Genomic DNA, 21,479 nt, shown 5'->3' on the forward strand with positions numbered 1-21,479 from the left:
ATGTGATCAAATCTGGTAATACTGAAATAAAGTATGACTATTGAATATTTAAAGCAGAAAGGAGACGACCACAGCAGGAAAATTAGTGAAAGAGAAAAGTTCTTTAGATAATTTTTTAAACAATGTGGAGAAGTTAGAGCAAGTTTTAAAAAGGACAGCATGACCAAATCATGTTCTTCTTATCTCAGAATTTTCCCTTCATTTGAATCCTTCATACAAAGAAAGGGATCTACTTACACATTAAGCACCGCAGACTGAATAAGGTGTTCTCCATCCTGATCTTAAGGCAAAATGATGGGTTGTTCTGCTTTGGTCAAATATTGTTCCTTTCACATCAAGCTGCAAATGCAGTCTGTAGGAAAATGCAGATGTCTGAAATAGGAGCAAAGTTTTTATCTCAGCTTGAGATCAGAATACATTTTTATAACACTGACATCACTGCACTAAGTTCCTGTTTTCGATGTTTCTTGACAACGGAAAACTTTTTTTTTTGGCGCCTCTGCCACTGAAAAGATTTTGGTGACAGATTCAGAGCACACTTTGTTTCTACTTCAATATTCTAATTATCTCACTATTATTTCATACTTAAACATTTAATAAAAAAAAATAAATAAATGCAAAGCAGGTCTAGGAAATGAACAGAGGAACTGATAGAAAATGACCACCTACCACAGAAATGAAGAAAGAGGGACCTAACTGGGAAACCAAAGGGTTAAACTGGATCAAAAGCTACACAATAAGGTGAAAAAAGAAATAATTACACAAAGAACAGAACAGAGTGGAACCCTAACCTAAGAACTAAGAACCTCATCAGACTGATGGAGGTCAGAGGGCCCGGTGGTGCCAGAGTACAGCAGCCTTGCTTCTGTCAGTGACCCCAGGGCAGCTGTGGCTACAATGTAGTTTGTCACCATCAGTGTGAGTTTGAATGACTGAATGTAGTTTAAAGCGCTTTGGTCAAGTCGTCTGATTGAAAAAGCTTCAGATAAGTACAGGACATTTACTATTTACCATCAAATGGAGAGAACCATGAAAGATATGATCAGAGTGACAGAAACTGAGAAAAACAAACTGAACCATAAACTGAACCAAAGTGGACAACAAGAAAGTAAGACACACAGACCATAACAACCTCCAAGGTCTTTGAACAGCAATGATTGCTCCTCTAAGCTGATTTATTAGCTGAGAATGAGTTAACCACAAAATGCTGTTTGGTTTGTAGTGCGTGAGAAGCCTCTGCAGAACAAGTATAAAATTCCCCTTTGCATCTAAAAGGAGCTGATGGGTGAGAATGATCTCATCTGGCAGAGATAGAAAAAGCCATAGCTGTGAGGAAATGATTATGTTAATAATAGAAATATCAGTTAGATCTAAGCCTGAAAGTTAACTTTATATTAGAGAGTTACTCATACTGTTTCATTTCTACATTAATTTATAACTACGTCTTGAATTATTGTCTTTCTCAATAATGTTGCTTTTATCAAAGCTAGAAATGTGCCTGAGCTTTTCAAATTAGTCTTTTTTGTATTACCAAAGACAGAAACAATGAGGTCAAAGAGAAAAAATGTTTCTCTATGTTAGGTAGACTTTTTTTTAAATGCCTCAAAAACTGTCCTGCTACCAGAAAATCCATGATTGTCTGTCACTGCATTCAGTCTGCTGAGGGTCATCATTAAAGTCATTTTAGATGATGGAGCTAAGAGAGACCTCTCAGCACTCAGAGATGTTATACGGCCATAAAGAAGAGTTTTATGCTTTTCTGACACAGGCCAATAAAAAGCACTGAGTAAATGTGGCATGAAGGAAAATGGAATATGGTTATCACCTTCTGAACCATCTGTATTTCCAACCAGTAGAGTTCTCTAGAGAGCAGCCAATTCTAACACTGCCCCCTGCTGGTTGATGGATCAACTGTCAGTGAGGCTCTGAGTTTTACTGCAACAAAAACACAAATTGATCAATTCAAAATGTAAAAGTTATAATTGTCTGTTAGGGTGTGCTTCTGTGAAATATATGTAAAAAGTCATTAGTAGGTACAGAAAACGAGTAAATATTGAAAATATTTTTTAAAGTCATTAATTTTAGTTAAGGTGACCAGATTTCTGAAATGCAATCTGGGAACATTTCCAGCTCATAGATTAAAATAGATACATATAAAAATAAAAAAAAGGAGACGGGGACAGTGGTGCTTTCCTCCATTTTTACATTTATATTAATATTTAAATAACAACAAGCAAGTTTAAAATCCAGAAAGGTGCCTATTCCCTAACATTAATAAAATTAATCAATTAATAATGTTTATTAGTGCCATCTGGTCATTTATTCTTCTCCATCTTCTTTTCTTTCTAGCTGACTTCTGCCTGCTCTCTGTTTAACACCTCTATCAAAATTAAATGAAATAAACATTTGAATGCATCAGTCTGTGTGCAATGAATAAATATAATGTACAAGTTACACTTTTTGAATGCAATTACTGAAATAAATCAAGTTTTTCAAAATATTCTAACTTACTGGCTTTTACCTGTATATATATGGTTCTGTATTTTCCTGTCTCCACCTGTAGCGCAGCCAGCTTGTTAAAATTCAGAGAAACTTTGTGAGCGGCATGATAGCTGGTGGGGGTACTTCCCAATACTGCTGTTTTTAATAATCGAAAGAAAGTAATAATACCAAAAGATTTGATGAAACTTAACAATAAAGCTCCAATTTCCTTGTAACCATCTTTTCAAAAATCATATTTGCGGCAAAAGAGGTATTTCTCGGGACAGCTGCCCTATCCCTAACCCTCAGCCCTGTAGCTGTGGCATACAAAGACATCTGCAGGTCTTCACAGGAGTCAGAGTTTGGATATTACGACAAATCATGGAGCTTGGAGTGTTCTGGAAACGACTATATGTTCCGATAAAAGCATGTACCTGGATTATAAGGCGGGAACTCTGGCTTTCTACAATGTCTCTGAAAATATGACCCTGCTTCACAGAGAACACGCCACATTCTCTCAGCCCCTTTATCCTGGTATTGGGCTAAAGACTGACGCTTACTACTGTTGGAGGCTGGAGAAGTTCCACCCTTCTCCAGCAGAGTCCGCCGTGGATCCTCCTGAGCAGAGCCTCCTGCACAGCTGCTGCTCGTTACCATCATCAGAGGATCCACTACTTAAGCTGTCTTCAGACCTTGCCTCAACGCCGCAGTGTTGATCCAGTTGGTTAGCACCTAAGCCTAGAACCTCTGAGAACCTTTTGTTGAGTTTTGAATCCAAGCTGGATTCTAACGTTATCTCTGTCTTTCCAGGAAACCAGTTTTTTCCCGCGAAGCTCTGGAAGAGCTTAACCTGCCGAGCCTCCCTCTGAGCCAAACCTGAAGACTCCCTCTGGTTTTCTATGCAGCTCTGGACCAAGAGCTGGAAACACTAACCAAGGTCGGCTACCTCCTGAGAAGCAAGACGCTGAAACAGCTAGCGGACTCTGCTACCAAACCTTCTCCAGTTCCAACAACCTCCCTCTCCAAGCTTCATTCAAGGACCCACAAGGTACAAGCCAGAAACAATCCTAAAGACAAGTTCCTAAGTGCTCCGCTAACTAAACTGTCCTCCACACAGACTCCGGTGTACCTGTCTCCCAGGACCAGAACCAGAACCCGTTCATTGTGCTTGTGAACAATAAACTCTGTTAAACCTTTGAAACTGTTTCCGTCTAGTGGTGTTCTGCATCATTGGGTCACATTTGAGAACCAATGATGACAGAACACTGCGGCCAAACACAAGGCCCAGCGGATCACCTCACCCGTCATCTGGAAGAACAGGCGGCCCAACTCAATGGACACGCCTTGGCCTTACGTGAACTAAACACCCGCATTGAGATGCAAAACCAGGTAATCCAAGGCTATGCTAACTATGTAAACAGTGCTAACGCCACGCCAGCAGCGCAACCATTTCCGGGTCCGGTTCCCCCTCCGAGGTCACCAGCCGTGACGTCACCTGAGTTCCATCCTTGCCTCCCTGAGAGATTCTCCGGTAATATGAAGGATTGCAAGGGTTTTTTTATTTCAGTGCCGGTTACTTTTTCAAAATTCTCCCAACAGTTTTTCCACGGACTATAAAAGAGTAACCTTTATTCTTTCCCAACTTACAGGAAGAGCTTTGGAGTGGGCTCAAGCCAGATTCCCCTCTGATCAAAGTCTCAACTGCCGATATGCTGATATTATTTCTGAATTTTCCCAGGTTTTTAACCAGGAGACGGACCAAACAATTGACTCTCGTTCCCTTTTCAGTTTAAAACAGGGAGAATCTTCTGTGGCTGATTTCTCAATCAACTTCCGGGTTAAGGCAGCCGCTTCCGGATGGAACCAAATCGCTCTAAAGGGGGCTTATTTTATGGCCTTAAATGAAAATATTAAGGACGAACTTGCTACTCTCGACGAACCAGCCTCCCTCTAAGAATTAATCAAGCTGACAATAAGATTGGACAACCGAATCCGAGCTAGAAGGAGTTCCAAGCCAGGAAATCTAGGATCTCATTCATCTGCTCCTGCTTCAAATAATGTGTCTGTTATTTCTCCTCCCACAGAACAGTTGCCTAAGTTGAGACCTAAGGTCCAGTCTCTCCCTCTGCCTGTTCAGGCTTCTCATTCTGGTGACATGGAGGAGGTACCTATGCAGGTTGGACACACTAGGCTCACTCCTGAAGAAAGACAAAGACGTTTTCTGAGTAAACTCTGCATTTATTGTGGTGAGAGTGGACACTTCATCGCTTCCTGTCCGGCTAAGTTAAAAGCCTGGGCCCGCCAGGGGATCTGAGGAGTTTGGCGGGCCGAACTAATTCTAAGAAATCTCCTCGATTGTTTCTTCCAGCCACCTTGTTTTTTGATAATCAGAACCTCTCCTTCTCTGCATTTATTGATTCAGGCTGTGAACGGAACCTCATTGATTCCAACCTCGTTCAACAATTAGGAATTGAAACTATTCCACTTTCTCAACCACTTCGTGTCTCTGCAATTGATGGGAAAAAACTCCACCAGGTTACCCATCAAACTCAACCCCTCGAGCTACTACTCTCAGGTAACCATCGTGAAACCATCAAATTTTTTGTTTTTCCCTCTGCATGTTCGCCCCTGGTGCTCGGCTTCGAATGGTTGGAGAAGCACAATCCACGTATTAACTGGTCCGACCGTCACGTGGAATCCTGGTCTACATTATGTCATGAAACATGCCTTCGTGCGGCAGCCCCTATGGTGGGGCCTCCTAGAGGTGGGGGGGAGATGGACTCTCCTGACCTTTCTACAGTTCCCCCTGAGTACCATGACTTGGCTCCGGTCTTCAGTAAGGTCAGTGCTACGTCCCTTCCACCACACAGACCATATGACTGTGCCATTGAATTACTACCTGGAGCACAGTTACCCAGCAGCCGTCTATACAACATCTCCAAGCCCGAACGAGAAACCATGGAGAAGTATATTAACGAGTCTTTAGCTGCTGGAATTATTCGCCCATCTTCTTCTCCTCTGGGTGCAGGGTTCTTCTTTGTTGGCAAGAAGGATGGTTCTTTAAGACCTTGCATTGATTACAGAGGTTTGAACCAAATAACAGTTAAGAACAAGTACCCTCTGCCTCTCCTAGCCTCTGCCTTTGAGCCTGTCCAGGGGGCCACAGTCTTTACCAAGTTGGATTTGAGAAATGCATATCATCTCCTCAGAATCAGAGAGGGAGACGAATGGAAGACTGCCTTCAAAACCCCCTTAGGTCAGTTCGAATATTTGGTGATGCCCTTTGGATTAACTAATGCCCCCGCCTGCTTCCAAGCTCTAGTGAATGACGTCCTCAGAGACTTTCTAAATGTGTTTGTGTTCGTTTATATAGACGACATACTCATTTATTCAAGAAACCTATCTGAGCATAAGAGACATGTCCGCCTGGTGTTACAGAGGTTATTGGAGAACAAGTTGTTTGTCAAGGCTGAAAAATGTGAGTTCCATCAACCTTCAGTGACCTTTTTGGGGTTTGTGCTCGAGGGCGGGCAGGTTAAGCCTTCTGAAGACAAGATAAAGGCGCTTTTGGAGTGGCCGGTTCCTGAAAATCGCAAACAGCTACAGAGATTTTTGGGATTCGCCAATTTTTACCGCCGGTTCATCAGGAACTATAGCCAAACAGCTTTACCCTTAACCTCATTAACGTCTGTTAAAAGAACTTTCCAATGGTCTCCCGAAGCTCAAACTGCTTTTGAAAAGCTGAAATCTTTGTTTTCCAGAGCACCCGTGTTAATTCAGCCTGACCCTTCTAAGCAGTTCATCCTGGAGGTTGACGCTTCTGATTCTGGCGTTGGAGCCGTTCTGTCCCAGAGACTCGACACAGACCAAAGGATCCATCCATGTGCTTTTTTCTCTCGTAGGCTCTCTTCAGCAGAACAGAACTACGGCGTCGGAGATCGTGAGTTACTGGCCATTAAGTTGGCATTGGAAGAGTGGAGACACTGGCTAGAGGGAGCTGAGCACCCGGTTCTAGTTTGGACAGATCACAAGAACCTTGCTAGCATCCAGTCAGCCAAACAGGCCAACCCTCGTCAATCCAGGTGGTCCATTTTCTTCTCAAGATTTAATCTCATTATCTCCTACAGACCCGGATCTAAGAATGTGAAACCAGACTCCCTCTCGCGTCTTTACTCCGTCGACCAACCTGAGACACCTGAGCCTGTCCTTCCGGCATCATGCACTGTTGGAGTTGTGAACTGGGAGATCTCTGATCTCATTAACTCCGCCCTGGCCTCGGAACCCGACCCAGGTAACGGTCCGGCTAACAGAACCTATGTTCCATCTTCCGTCAGGTCCCGATTGATACAATGGATGCATGCTGCCAAATTTTCCGCCCATCCGGGAGTCAGTAGAACCATCGCTCTCATTACAAGACGTTACTGGTGGCCCTCGCTTCACAGGGACGTAAAGGAATACGTGCTGGCCTGTCCCACTTGTGCCAGAAACAAGGCCTCGCACCAGCCACCCTCGGGTCTGCTACAGCCTCTTCCGACCCCTTCTCGCCCTTGGTCCCACCTTGCTATTGATTTTGTCACCGGTCTCCCAGTCTCTCGAGGTATGTCCACTATATTCACCATTGTTGATCGTTTTTCCAAGTCATGTCATCTCATTCCTCTCAGGAAGCTCCCCTCGGCATTCCAAACGGCTCAGCTTCTTGTGAAACACGTCTTCCGGTTACACGGAATTCCCCAGGAGATTCTGTCAGACCGTGGTCCTCAATTCATATCTCATGTCTGGAAAGCATTCTGTGCAGCTCTGGGCTACAGGTCATCTCTGACTTCTGGCTATCACCCACAAACTAATGGTCAAACCGAACGTATGAACCAGCATCTCGAATCCACCCTCCGCTGTCTAACCTCCAACAACCCCTCCGACTGGTGCCAATATCTACCTTGGATTGTATACGCCCATAACTCCCAGAGATCTGCATCCACCGGTCAGTCCCCGTTCCAGGTCAGTCATGGTTACCAACCTCCACTTTTTCCCGCAGATGAAAAGGAGATATCCGTCAGAACCATCAATCAGCACATCCGTCGCTGCCAGAAGATCTGGAAGGAAACCATCACCACCCTCAACAGATCCTCTGAAACCACAAAACGCTTCGCTGACTCCAGGAGACGTCCCGCTCCCGAGTACTCCATTGGACAGGAGGTATGGCTGTCTACCCGAGACATCCCCCTCAAGGGTATGTCTCGAAAGTTATCCCCAAGATTCATTGGTCCGTTTAAGGTTTCCCAGGTCATCAACCCATCTGCAGTTCGTCTCCAGTTACCTCCTACTCTACGCATACACCCCACCTTCCGCGTTTCTCAGATTAAGCCCGTGGTTTCTAGCCCCCTGTGCCCACCATCCGACTCCCCACCACCCGCCCTGGAAGTCGATGGCCATCCTTCTTTCACCGTCCGTCGCATAGTGGACTCCCGTCGGCGAGGTCGCGGCTGGCAGTACCTCGTCGACTGGGAGGGCTACGGACCAGAAGATCGTCAGTGGGTCCCTGGCTCTTACATCCTCGATCCTTCCCTGATCGAGGAGTACGAGCGTTCCTGCCCATCAACTTCCTCCGGACCGCCAAGGGGCGGTCGTTGAGGGGGGGTACTGTTGGAGGCTGGAGAAGTTCCACCCTTCTCCAGCAGAGTCCGCCGTGGATCCTCCTGAGCAGAGCCTCCTGCACAGCTGCTGCTCGTTACCATCATCAGAGGATCCACTACTTAAGCTGTATTCAGACCTTGCCTCAACGCCGCAGTGTTGATCCAGTTGGTTAGCACCTAAGCCTAGAACCTCTGAGAACCTTTTGTTGACTTTTGAATCCAAGCTGGATTCTAACGTTATCTCTGTCTTTCCAGGAAACCAGTTTTTTCCCGCGAAGCTCTGGAAGAGCTTAACCTGCCGAGCCTGCCCTCTGAGCCAAACCTGAAGACTCCCTCTGGTTTTCTATGCAGCTCTGGACCAAGAGCTGGAAACACTAACCAAGGTCGGCTACCTCCTGAGAAGCAAGACGCTGAAACAGCTAGCGGACTCTGCTACCAAACCTTCTCCAGTTCCAACAACCTCCCTCTCCAAGCTTCATTCAAGGACCCACAAGGTACAAGCCAGAAACAATCCTAAAGACAAGTTCCTAAGTGCTCCGCTAACTAAACTGTCCTCCACACAGACTCCGGTGTACCTGTCTCCCAGGACCAGAACCAGAACCCGTTCATTGTGCTTGTGAACAATAAACTCTGTTAAACCTTTGAAACTGTTTCCGTCTAGTGGTGTTCTGCATCATTGGGTCACATTTGAGAACCAATCATGACAACTACACTAGATGTTATGGAGAGATGATGAAGCTTCCATGCTGAGGAATGACTCCACGACACGCAAACATCTAAACTTTTGAAATGTTTTAGTAGAGCATTGTGTCCTGTTGGACATTTGTTAGACTTTTAGTCAGCAGAAAGAGTAATGTTGATGTTAACTGTTCCTCTGATGTGTTCATTGGATTTATCTGTGTTGTAGCCATTTTTCCAGTTTTGCATAAAGTTGCCTTTCTTGCCAACATCTAATATTTTAGTGGTGTTGCTTTTCTCCTTCAACTGTTTTCTAAAGTTTATACATATTAAATATATTTGAATAAAGCACTTCAAAGCCAAACAACAGTCAATTTTCTTTTAATTCATATTTGCCAGAAAATATCAGGAATCAATCATGAAATGTGCTTTTTGACAGATCTGTTTTGCTCTTTTTTTAATAAGGATGTAATTCACGACCTATTGCACAAACATTTCTCTTCTAAACCAGAGGGTGGCAGCAGTGACACCATAATGTAAAATGTTCTATTTTGACATTTTTGTAAGCATGTTTACCGTAAAATGACAAAAATCCACTACAAATAAAAGGGACTAATGGTGCATTCAGATCGGCACAGTGGCAAACGTTGTGGATTCACATCATTTGTATAGAAACCAGGGGGGTGAGGCAACCAGCGGTGAACTCCACGTGATGAGAGGATTCACACTGTTCCGCTCTCACTTCCTGCCAATAGATAGAGCTGATGTGTTGTGAAACGGCAGCTTCGCATGGAGAGAGCGGAGCAGTGATCGTTAGGTTGAAACGAGCTGAACTCTTCAATGAAATCGCAAAAAGGCAAACAATCAGGGACTGCTTTTTTCACTTAAAATAGAATACAGAGAAATTGATATTGAAAAAAAAGTCAAATTAAAGAATGTTCTCAAGGGTCTTTAGGTGGCTTTAAAAAAAAATGTTTTAATTTAGACCTAGAGGGACCTTTAAACATCCTTTCAGACAGTGTGCAAAATACCTGTCACTATTTGGGGGGGTCCCCATCTCCCGATTGTTGCGCAATACCGATCTAAATTTTCTTAATATACAGTAGGCCTATAACATTTCAAAGTCAAAGTTAGCTTTAATGTCAATTCTTCAGATTCACCAGACATACATGTAGAAAACTTCTAGGCTGCGTCTGGTCTGTAGACAAAGGAAGATCTGATTTACTCAGTTCATCCAAGTCTGGATACAAATTGGTCAACTTGCATAGGGGGATTAAGGGATTATATGGCAATGGTCTATTTTTCAGTCATTACCATAGTTTGCATGACTAAAGTAGTTTTCTGGCGGGTTACTTATTTTTTGGTTTTGAACCTAATAATGTTGTAGACCAAGCAGGCTCTGGAGGAATGCTGGTTCCACTGACCGCTCCCCTCGCTCCTGCAGATGCAAGCTGTCTCATTCTACAAGGGGTTTCATTATCGTCTGGACGCACAAACAACTAAAAAGACCCACAAACATAACTTTAAAGACGGACAAAAAACATGAAATCTATTTATTACATTTTTTATAATAACTTCGTATCTACTTTGCACCTGTATTATACCACCACCTCGCTATTTGGAGCTCATTTATTTATTTATTTATTTATCTATTCATTTTTTATTTATCTATTTTTTGCACTAGTGCTTATTTCTAGCCGGCACACAACGTTTATCCATCGATCTACCTTCCACACACCATCTATTTCATACCTTTCCTTCCACTTCTGCAAGTATTTTAAATTACTTGGATCAATCTGACACAAATTTTTCATCCCCTTTATGATCTTCCCTTTACTCTTTCCTGAACCCATCCTTTTAAATTATTTCACCTCCCTTGCACTCTTTAGTTATTTTATCATTAAGTTCTATTATTTTTGGGAATTAAGGCTTCCCTCAGACCCATAGTTGTTATTCCATCTATTTAAGTGTTAATTTTTGGTTGCATCCTGCACTTCTACAAACTTCCAATAGATTTTAAACTATCCCCTAAATTTATTTGACCTTTACCCATTTTAAAGAATTTAGTCCAGTACAAACACCTAGGGTATTCTAAGCACTGGATAGTTATTCAGCAGGACAGTACCCAAAAACTGTTGTGGTAATTTCTGCTTCTACCTTTTCAGTTGACAAATTCTTGCCTCCGCATCCGCAAGAGCTGTACTGTATTTACCCTGCTGTTTTGGTATGAAACAAAGGAACCTAAAAGTTTGATTGTTTCCTCACACACTCACACACAGTCACTCCAAGGCCTTCTTTATTCTTTTAACAATATAGGCACAAAACTCCTATTTTTCACAGACACTTCCGGGGGTCTGTTGCCCAGTTAGGACGTTATTGCTCTATTTTACTGCCTGATTAGAGTCTAGAATAGCTCAGGGCTTTTTTACACTCAGGCTCACTCCGTTTAAGTGAAAACCTACTTACGGACTTGACAGGACTCCGCCGCCCCTCTCTGTGTCTCTTTCTCCCTCGGATCACCATCAACCTTCAGATTCCCAGGGGACGGGATGAAACCCAGTCCCATAAAAGGGTCTGCTAGGACCTATCAGTCCTGCTGCGGCCGCAGTCTTGCTGGATTTCACCCATGTTCTCAGGAATCATCAGATATGTTGGTATCCGGTTCGAAGGACCAAGTTAATGTCAGGTCTATGCACCTAAAACATCATACATACATGCAGGGAAAGAAAGAAGGCACAGAGACAATTAATTTAGTTTTACTCGCGAGGAGAGCAAGAAGGGACTGCAGCGTTTACAATCCCCACCTCACTCTGCAGTCCCAGCGTTCTGCTCGCTATTTATTAGAAATCAGGGGTCCCTTGTTACAACAGCTGAGACTGCTCTAGAAATGAGAAACAACATGACTTGCAGTCTCAGTAAACATCCTATAAATTTCAGGGTTCAGTCAAAGTCCAAGCGATTGAAGCTGTTCACCAAAGTTCAGCAGGTCGAGTGCTGCTCGTAAATCAACCACAACCTCCCCAAAAGCAAGTTCACAAATCACAGTATACTTCAGAAAAGGTGGCTGTGAAAACATGCACATAGCACACAGCTTTATGCATGATAACACTACACAGATACATTTATATACAATTATTCTAACACTAACCATTACAGAAGTAGCATGTGAGGACCGACAAAATGTTTGCAACAACTGGTCCTCAATTTGATGGTGAAATTGGAAAAATGGTCCTCACTCTAAGGGCTAGACAGGTACATACACACACACACACACACGCACACACACTCTGCCATGCTCTTGATTTAGTCATACTGTAACAGAGTCCGCCCCATCACCCAAATGAAAGCATATGACTTGGGTGTTTCTGACCATGAGGTTATCTCCCTGGATCTGCACCTAGCAGGTCCCTACTATATAATAAGTGTAACTCTCACACAATAAATGCTCAAAACTTGAAGCCTATATAGCAACAGAATTATCTATAGCTATTGCTGGTCGTAGAACAAACTGGATCATCTGTTGATGGAGGACTCCAATTACCTGCAGAGAAAGATCATACATTTAAAAAATTAACTTAAAGATTTCCCTAATGATATTTGCCAAACAAGGCTAAGAAGTAAGTTTTTAAGACGAATCTCTAAATGTGAAAAAGAAACATTTTCATAGCAGAGATGAATGATTATACCACTGACAGTGTAAGCAAAGTAAATGATTACCTGACCTTCATCTTGCTCTGTAATTCTGTGGTTTCACATTAGCGTAATCAGTATTTTCCTCTGAATGATGAGGCCTCTCTATGAAAATTGTACAATGAATACATGGAAAACAGAAATTAATGTTTAAAATATCTTCAGAAAATGAATTGACTACCTAAAATTTTTTAATTGTTTACATTTGTTATTAAATAAAAGCTTGGGATTCATCTGTATTTAAAATATTTCAAAATTTAATCTCAACTATTTATAATCCATCTTCTTAATCAACAACATCTCTATATTAAAATATATACTTTACCTCCTCCAGTGGCTCTGTGGGTTTGGATCGTCTCATAGACTGAAGTGGTCGCTAGAAAATAAAAAAAAATATATTTCCATTAAAGAAGCTCATGGTTATGATATAAATGCATTTTATGTTCCTCAGCATAAGCAGAATATTGCTTAATCAATTCTGACAAAATGATGAAATTCAGCAAAAAAATATTCAGGGGTCCGTTTCATGAAGCAGGTTTAACAAACTCAGATTCAAATCTGCATATCATAACATTTTTTTTTTTTACATAGTTCAAATAATCCAAAAACTGAGCAGTATTATTAGAGTTGGGCCTGGAATGAGGAGTGGCGGCCTAGAGGTTAGGGCATTGCGCTTGGAATCCTGAGGTTCTGAGTTCGAGCCCCACTCCCACATACTGCTACTCTGGTTCTCTGAGCAAGACCCTTAACCCCACACTGCTCCCTGGGCGCCCCATGATGGCAGCCAACTGCTCCCCAAGGGGATGGGTTAAATGCAGAGGTAAATGTCACCAAAGTTCAATTATTATATTAGGAACAGTGTTGGGCACGTTACTTTGAAAAAGTAATTAGTCATAGTTACAAGTTACTTCTCCCAAATAGTAACTGAGTTAATAACTGAGTTACTCCACAATAAAAGTAACTAGTTACTAGTAAAAGTAACTATTGCGTTACTTTTGTGTTTCTCGCCCCTGTAACCCTCACCACCCAGCCCCCACCTTCTCGCTGTGTGTTTCAAAAGCCAGTTGAATAGAGTGGACGACAAAGACAAGAACCTGCATCAGGGGGGAACGCTGACAGGCCTATAAACCCTGTCATATAGTGTTCTCCCTGCTTAACATGGAGGAACGGTATCTGATGCAGTGTAAATATCATCAGGCTGCATTACCTCTACTCATGGGTGTGAAGTTTTTTAATAGGGCGTTCAGATCTGGTGAGTGTATGAAATTAATAACTGGGGATGTCTAACTCTGAAATCCTGTGTGTTTGGGTTATTCTATCTATCTATCTATCTATCTATCTATCTATCTATCTATCTATCTATCTATCTATCTATCTATCTATCTATCTATCTATCTATCTATCTATCTATCTATCTATCTATCCATCCATCCATCCATCCATCCATCCATCCATCCATCCATCCATCCATCCATCCATCCATCCATCCATCCATCCATCCATCCATCCATCCATCCATCCATCCATCCATCCATCCATCCCTCCATCCATCCATCCATCCACTCACATCTCACATTTGGACTATAAAGATCTGAAATTAATTTATAGACGTCAAAAATGTTTATTCTAGATGGAGAATGTTATTTTGTTTGAAATGGTCATTTAGACAAAGAAAATTTGTTTTTTCAGACATCAGGAATTCAGTAAAACTAGTAAAAATCAAATTAACTTGAAATCTTCTGGCAGCAGGTGAAAATGAAGTCTATAAACGTTTTTCTAATATATAGAACCTGTGGATCATCTCATGCGTTCCTCCTCATGTTGTTTTAGTCTTTTTTTACACAGTAAATACTAAGTGGTTGTTTGCAGCCTTGCTTTGGATGTTATCATCCCAATAAATGGTCGTTATTAGAGGTTATCAGTCACATAGAATGCCTCAGATTGTGCCAGTAGGCTCATTAGGTTATCATTGAGTCAATCCTAATCCTAAAACTAAAGTAATTCCTTTCCCCCCCCACAGAATTAATGAATCTATTTATCTATTTATGTGTAATCTGAAAATAATTTCAGTATTTCTTTATTTACTGTAAGTTTAACTAAATAAAAATAAAACCATCCATATCTCACTAATATTAAACAAACCAAACCATGCCCTGTCAACTGAGTTGTAGCATCCTATCTTTATAAATATTTTATTCTCTGTGAAAAAGTGCAGAATATTCTTTAATAAGATCCTCGTCAAACGGACATGCAAGGTTTGTTTTTAAAGCCTAATGTGTGTAACCGACCTAGTGAATGATATATATATTTTTTATGCACAAAACTACAACAAAAATCAGACCAAATCAGGAAATAAAACAGCGTGATTGGCTGTAGGGAAAGTAGAGGCAAAGGAATCTCTGAGTTTACTGAAGAAAACCTGCTAGCGACCAGGTTAGCTCTGGGGAGAATGTTACTATGGTGACTGAAACAGAGGTTAAGGAAACTCTCTTTGTGAAACGGAAAATTTAGAGTTTCCCTGTTTTCAGGTTTAGAAAACTTAAAGTTTTCAGTAAACCTGCTTTGTGAAACAGACCCCAGGTTTTTAAATCCTTTAACTCTGGTGTTATTTGGTGTTTTTCTGAAAAAGCAGCACTGATTTTACTGTTTGATGATTTAAAGAAATTGATTTCTTTCTGAAACAGAGTCACAATAAAGGAAGAGTTGAAGAAAATAATACTGATGTTATTCTGAGACCAACCGTGTTGCAAAGAGATGTAAACATTAGTTTCCATCTGATTCATTTCATCATTGGTGCTGGAGCTCTGATTGCTGCTTCCTGACCGGAATAACCTGAAAATATTAGTTTGAAATAAATTTACAGATTAATAAAAAGATTAAAGGTTCAAGATGAGAGAAAATGTATTTCATACTGACCTGATGCAGCATCGATCTGTGGGGAATAAAAAAGAAACATTCACATCATCAACGTTAAATTGATTTACTTCAAATTCAAATTAAATCCATTAACTATATACTGAAGTATTTAAACTAAGAAGCGATTTAACATGACATGAGAGGATAAAGATCTCACCATTGGGGTGTCTACAGCGCCACAGCAAGGCCAGGAGGATAATTATAATGATTCCACTAACAATAAGCAGCACAGGAAATAGAGGGTTATAAGGGCTGGATGCTGCTCCTGGAAATAAAACATTACAAAGAATTTAATGATTTTATCATCAGATCCAATGAAAATATTCAAATAAATGACTTTAAGCAAAAACATAGAATTAAATCTACATAACATCTTCATAAACATCCTGACTTTGAATCAAAAGGTAAAAGTATAGCAACAATAATAGACAAACAAATGATGTTAGTTGTTAGGGCCAAGGGAGTCAAACTTAGTTATTAGAGTTTAAGAAAACAAAATATTTATTTGAGATCAGGTTGCCTGAGAAAGATTTAATTCTTCAGAAATGAAGCAATTGTTGTTAAAATGACACAAATGTCTGACAAAGCAGCAAAAAGATAAAAAAAAATTAAAATTGTATGGTGAGAAATAGTTTTTCAAGCTCATAACAGGACGTCTCTTTGTAAACTTGTTTTGTTTTCTATTCAACAGTTTAAGTTTCTGGGTAATTGGGAAAAAGCTTGTTCACAATTAAAAGATTCTATAAGATTTATTCTCAGTTTAGGTGTAAAAGATATAGGGAAGACTGGTGTTGTGCCATAATCATGGTTTTTGGAAATTGGGAACCAGTGTCCATATTTCATCTTGACATGATGACCAGAGAAGGAAATACAGTTTTGGTGAAAAACAGCTGTACAATCTCTGATGAGTAAAGACAAAGCTAACAGGGTGGACTGCATGCTTTGCTACAGTAATATGCTTTGAGCTGTTGTTGAAGCTTGGACAAGCTTTATTTAACTAAGGTTTTAAACACTGATAAAACATTAGTGTTTATGTGTTCCTCATGTGTTCATTACATTTTGATTACCAAGTATGAACAAGAGTCATTTAGTGGAATCCTGATGTCTATTCGCTGTTAGCCAATTCAAAGAGGATAAAGAATCATTAGATTAAAGGTTATTGGTTTTTGATCAAGCAAATAATTTAATAAAACATTATTTGGCCAAATAATGTTTTATTCACCTCATGGATCTGCATTGTGAATTGGTCTGAAAACATTCCAATTTCCCTAAATTAGTGAAAAGCTAATTTGATCATATCCCAAATTCTTCTACATAAACTTTGGTTTTCAAACTCAAATACATTTTAAACTGTAATATGGTTTTCAACCAAGGGCGTAGGTTTGATTTGAACTTTGGTAGGGACACTATTAGTCGGTTGTCATTGGTGCTATGCAATATGCATGCCCTTTTTTATGCACGGTGTGAGGATCCGTACTGATAAGAGGAATTCATTGTTAAAAGAGAAAAGCATCATTTTGGTACATTAATAAAAATTGTATAATCACTACACTCATTAGATGCTGTTTATTAATGTTTGAAGTATCACAGGCTCTGATGAATGTGGAATTAGGACTGTTTTCCACTTTGAAAATGGTTTCATTTGAACGACTAAGAGAGAAGGTAAACACAGTATTTTCTTCTGAAGATATAGAATTGTGCAGAGGTAAACCCCACTCTTATATTTTTACCTACTATTCTCTCTCTGTATCAAGCAAAATAATACATTCATTAAAATATTAACTTCACTATAAAAGTGGAACATCTGGGCTGTAGTTACTCTGTGTAGCCCATTTCATGTATTTTATCTGGGACTGAAAAAATGAATCATATTAATTGATTATTTCAATAATTGTCAACTAATTTAGTGAGTGATTCATCATTAACTGGAGAATAGAGACTCTAAAACATAATAAAAATGTAAAATATGCCTTTCTCCGACAGAGCTACCCACTTAGATCAGTAATTATACCAAAATTTTAAAAATACAACATATATATAATATATAAGATTAAAATAAAATGTTTTTGTCTGTCAATATTCTTCATCCAGAACTCCTCATGTGGAAATATTTTAGTATCACCTGGTTTATTTAGACATCACCTGAAGCACTGAAGGGCAGCTGCTTCACCTACAAGCTGCCCTGCATCATTATTACTGGATATCTGTGTTTCCTATAATCATATAATGTATAAGTGCATTTTTAATAGTAAAGGATTAAATGTAACACAATCTTTTATCATCGTCCTATATTGCTTACTGTCTGACTGTTTAAATAGCTCCTTATGTCTATTTTCTTTTTTAGTGGCATCATCTACAAAAACAACACTGAGAATGAGCCTAAGTGTATTCAAATATAAAATCACTTTTAACAATTATAAAAGACAATATAACACTATCTTATCTGTAATTTAATAATATCCAAAATAAACAGCCAGATTCAAGCATTTTTACCAGACATTAATGTTTGTACTAATTTACTTATAGACTGTGTGGAAATCTATGTAAGATCAAATCAATGTTAATATTCTTCCTCTGTTTGTTCTTGTGTTTATCCTATTTTTAGAGGTATAAATAGTCAATTCAATTATTATTATTATTATGTGGAACCCTAATTATGCTTTTTAAAGAAAAAATAGCAGATGTTTAGGCACCATTTCTTGTTGTTATATGCTACTCTATAGAAGAAAAACACCTGCTAATAATTATACCTGAAAGAGTCATCAAAAAATGAAAACAGTAATAGCAACTAAATATCGGTAAAAAGGAAACCCTCACATTTTCTTTCTTAATTGGCTGTGGCTAAGAATCAGAAATGTTGATGGCTTACAGCCTTTATTTGCCCATTTTTCCAGCAGTCTTCAGAACTCCTGGCTGACTCAGAATATTTCGTTTTAAAAAAGAAAAAAAAAGGTTTTTGTTTTTTAGTGCACATGATATTTCTTTTTTTTTTTTAAATGGGACTAGTTTTGCAGCGTAATATTAATTGCAGTAACCGCAGCATTTTAGTGTGAATAAATGTTCAATTTTGTGCTCCAAGCACGGACGGACTAGAAAACAGCCTATCAAGGAGAGAGAAGGCGGGACCTAAGGCAGAACAACCAATGAGAGTGGAGTTAAACAGCGCAGCACAGTTCCATGCGCTGCTACGTGAAAGGGACAGGAGAGAGCAGGCAGAGGAGCTGCAAGAGGAAAAGAAGCCTCTGCTGCTATAACTACTGCTGTAAATTATAAACATGTTGCTCACATCCAATTATTGGTAGGGACAATGAGGTTGGTTCAAAATTTTGGTAGGGACATGTCCCTATGGTCCCTATGCAAACCTACGCCCATGTTTTCAACCATGCTCCTCTTCCTCTTTGTACATAATAGTTTGGTTTAGTTGAGTTTCACTAGTTTTAGTTGAGTGTTAAACTGAAATATGTTTGACTTGGAGCTGAATGATTTTTGTTAATAAACTCTTATATTTTCAACAGAAGTTGTGGTGAATTTATTACATGTATGTGTAGAATTAACTGTTTGACTATGATTTGTGATCGAGTCACTCTTTCAATTATTGTTCTAATACACAGTTAGTAGGGCGGGGGTTCATAAACAATATGTAACAGCCGAAATAATATCTGATTAAATAAGATATTTACCACCCCTACCAGTGAGGGCAATAAACATTTTAAAGCATCAGAAATATAAATTCTCAGCTGACTGGGAATTAAATAGAATATAAATCTACAACATTAATGTGGCATCTAACCTGGATGGGCATTGAACATAAAATCCCAACACTGGGCAGCTCCAGACATTTTTAAGTGCTTATATCTTCACCATATTTTCCCATTGTGTCAGACAAGGAGTTGTTCTTTAGACAGAAATGTGCTTATAAGCTCTGAAAATGGGCACAAAGTGAATTTTCCTGCAGATAACTAAAAGATTAACAGAAGAAAGAAGATTTGAAAGGAGTCAGAGAATCTGATTATTTTAACAAATTCTAAAATTTAACACCTTATGATCAGATGGCCTGAATCATTTGATGAGAATGAATTTCAATTATTGCACCTTTTTACATGACAGTTGTTTCTAAATCTATAATCTTAGAAATAGATATAGTTCCCCCAGAACCCGAGTTACTCTTTCAAAACACAAAGGCCACATATAAATTATGTGTTCATACATTTTTATATAAGATATAGGAGATCAAATAGGAGATCAAATGTCCATCTCCTGCATCGTACACACAAGTCAAATTCTAGGATGTACCTCACCAGAAAGATAAAGGAGGTAAAAAAAAGGACCTAAATAAGCTGTAATTAATTTACTTTTCACCTAAGAAGAATTAAAAATGAATTTAAGGTACATTTCAGAAAGATTGCACAAGTATAATTGTACAAAAGTTAATCTCTCTTCCTGAAAATTCCTACCTTTCCAAGGTTCTTAAACGCACCACATGCATAGCACTCTGTCCAGAGCAGACAACCTTTTAATGATCCGTTTGTGCGTCCTTAGATCCCTAAATTAATATGTTTATGTTGTGTTACACTCTGTGTTTGTGTTAACCCCCTATGCCTACATTGATAGCTTAGCAGTAGTTTGCTGTTGTTTGTATTGTGTATTTTATGGTGAACAGTTAGCCTCAAATGAGTGATTAGCCGTTAGCTGCTAACTAGCAATAGTCTCAGGGCCGGATCTATCAAAGGTTTGCGTGTATAAAAACGTGAGCTATTTCACTGCGCACGCTAAAAAATGTACAAACTGATCTATCAACAGCGTGCTAAAAGGATTTGGCCTTTAAAACGTGCTAAATAGCGCCTCTTATCCATTTAGTACTTTTTCTGCAATGAATATGCAATATGGGGCGTTTACACGCAAAAGTGCGTCTTGTGGGAGGAGAACATGTAAATATATTAATTTAGCACTCGCAAAGTGATTTATCAAACCTGAAAGCAATTTTGCTAACGGTATCTGACTCTATATTTAACACGTTTCAAAAGAAGGTGCAAATGGTCTGTATGCGTAATTGCGCACACATGGCAGCGGTTATTGTCGCAAGAAGGAGACATCAAAATGAAGCAAGGAGACGCAGAGAACGCATTTTTTTCACTCCGTGTGAATATTTTTGGAATGAACGAGGAAACGATCATCAAAACATATCGTTTATCCAGCATTGCCATTTTGGAGCTGTTGGGGGAACTCCGAATGGATTTGGAGCCAGCCACAAGGAGGACCCACGCAATACCAGATATCACTAAACTCCTTGCAACATTGCACTTTTTTGCATCTGGGTCATTCCAGCGTACGGTTGCAGCGAGAGCTGGGATCTCCCAATCTCGTTTTTTCAGAAGTGCTGTCCGACGGGGTCGGGGTTCTCCCCCTGCGCCTGTGGAGCAACGTGCCAAATGCTGCGGGGATCTCATCCACAGTCACAGGCCAATACAAAACACCTGTTTTTTTTTTTTTTGTTTTTTTTTTACTGCAGCACATACCACCTTAGGGAATAAAGGTTGCCAATTTTTATATATATATATATATATATATATATATATATATATATATATATATATATATATATATTCTTTTTGTTGGGGGTCACTGTAAGATTTAAATTTCTTAATGCACTAGTTTGTACAGACTACAAACTACTTTGCCGCAAACCACAAAACGCGCAAAACCATCATTTAAATAGGGCGTCTCCAACAGTTTTGCACCTTCCACCAGTTACGCAATCACTCTTGTTAAATCACCCGCAAACCATGGTTCAGCCCCTCGCGCAAAATTCCAGTTTGCGAGCGCAAATTACTGCACGCAAAATTGGATCTTGATAAATCCGGCCCTCAGAGTTTTATGGTGCAGTATTGCTAATCCCCGTTGATTATACATTACATGCTGAATGCTAGTATGATATTTGTGTCTGAGTTTTATTTTCTATTTTCTGAGTCTGTACTGTGTGTTTTTATTTCACAAACCACACACACACCTCCACAGAACCTTAAATGCAGGTAAACCAATCAAACCTGATTAAAGGAGTCTGCCTCTACTTACTGTCATGTTAAA

The 21,479-nt window shown here is 39.7% G+C and overlaps 1 pseudogene; it reads right to left on the reverse strand.

Annotated features, from left to right (window-relative positions):
• The window catches only part of LOC119779490, a 45,405-nt pseudogene that overhangs the window by 16,270 nt on the left and 7,656 nt on the right, over positions 1-21,479 (reverse strand).

Source organism: Cyprinodon tularosa, unplaced genomic scaffold (genome assembly GCF_016077235.1).
Source record: "Cyprinodon tularosa strain WSP-4 unplaced genomic scaffold, ASM1607723v1 ctg1480, whole genome shotgun sequence".
NCBI classification, from domain to species: domain Eukaryota; kingdom Metazoa; phylum Chordata; class Actinopteri; order Cyprinodontiformes; family Cyprinodontidae; genus Cyprinodon; species Cyprinodon tularosa.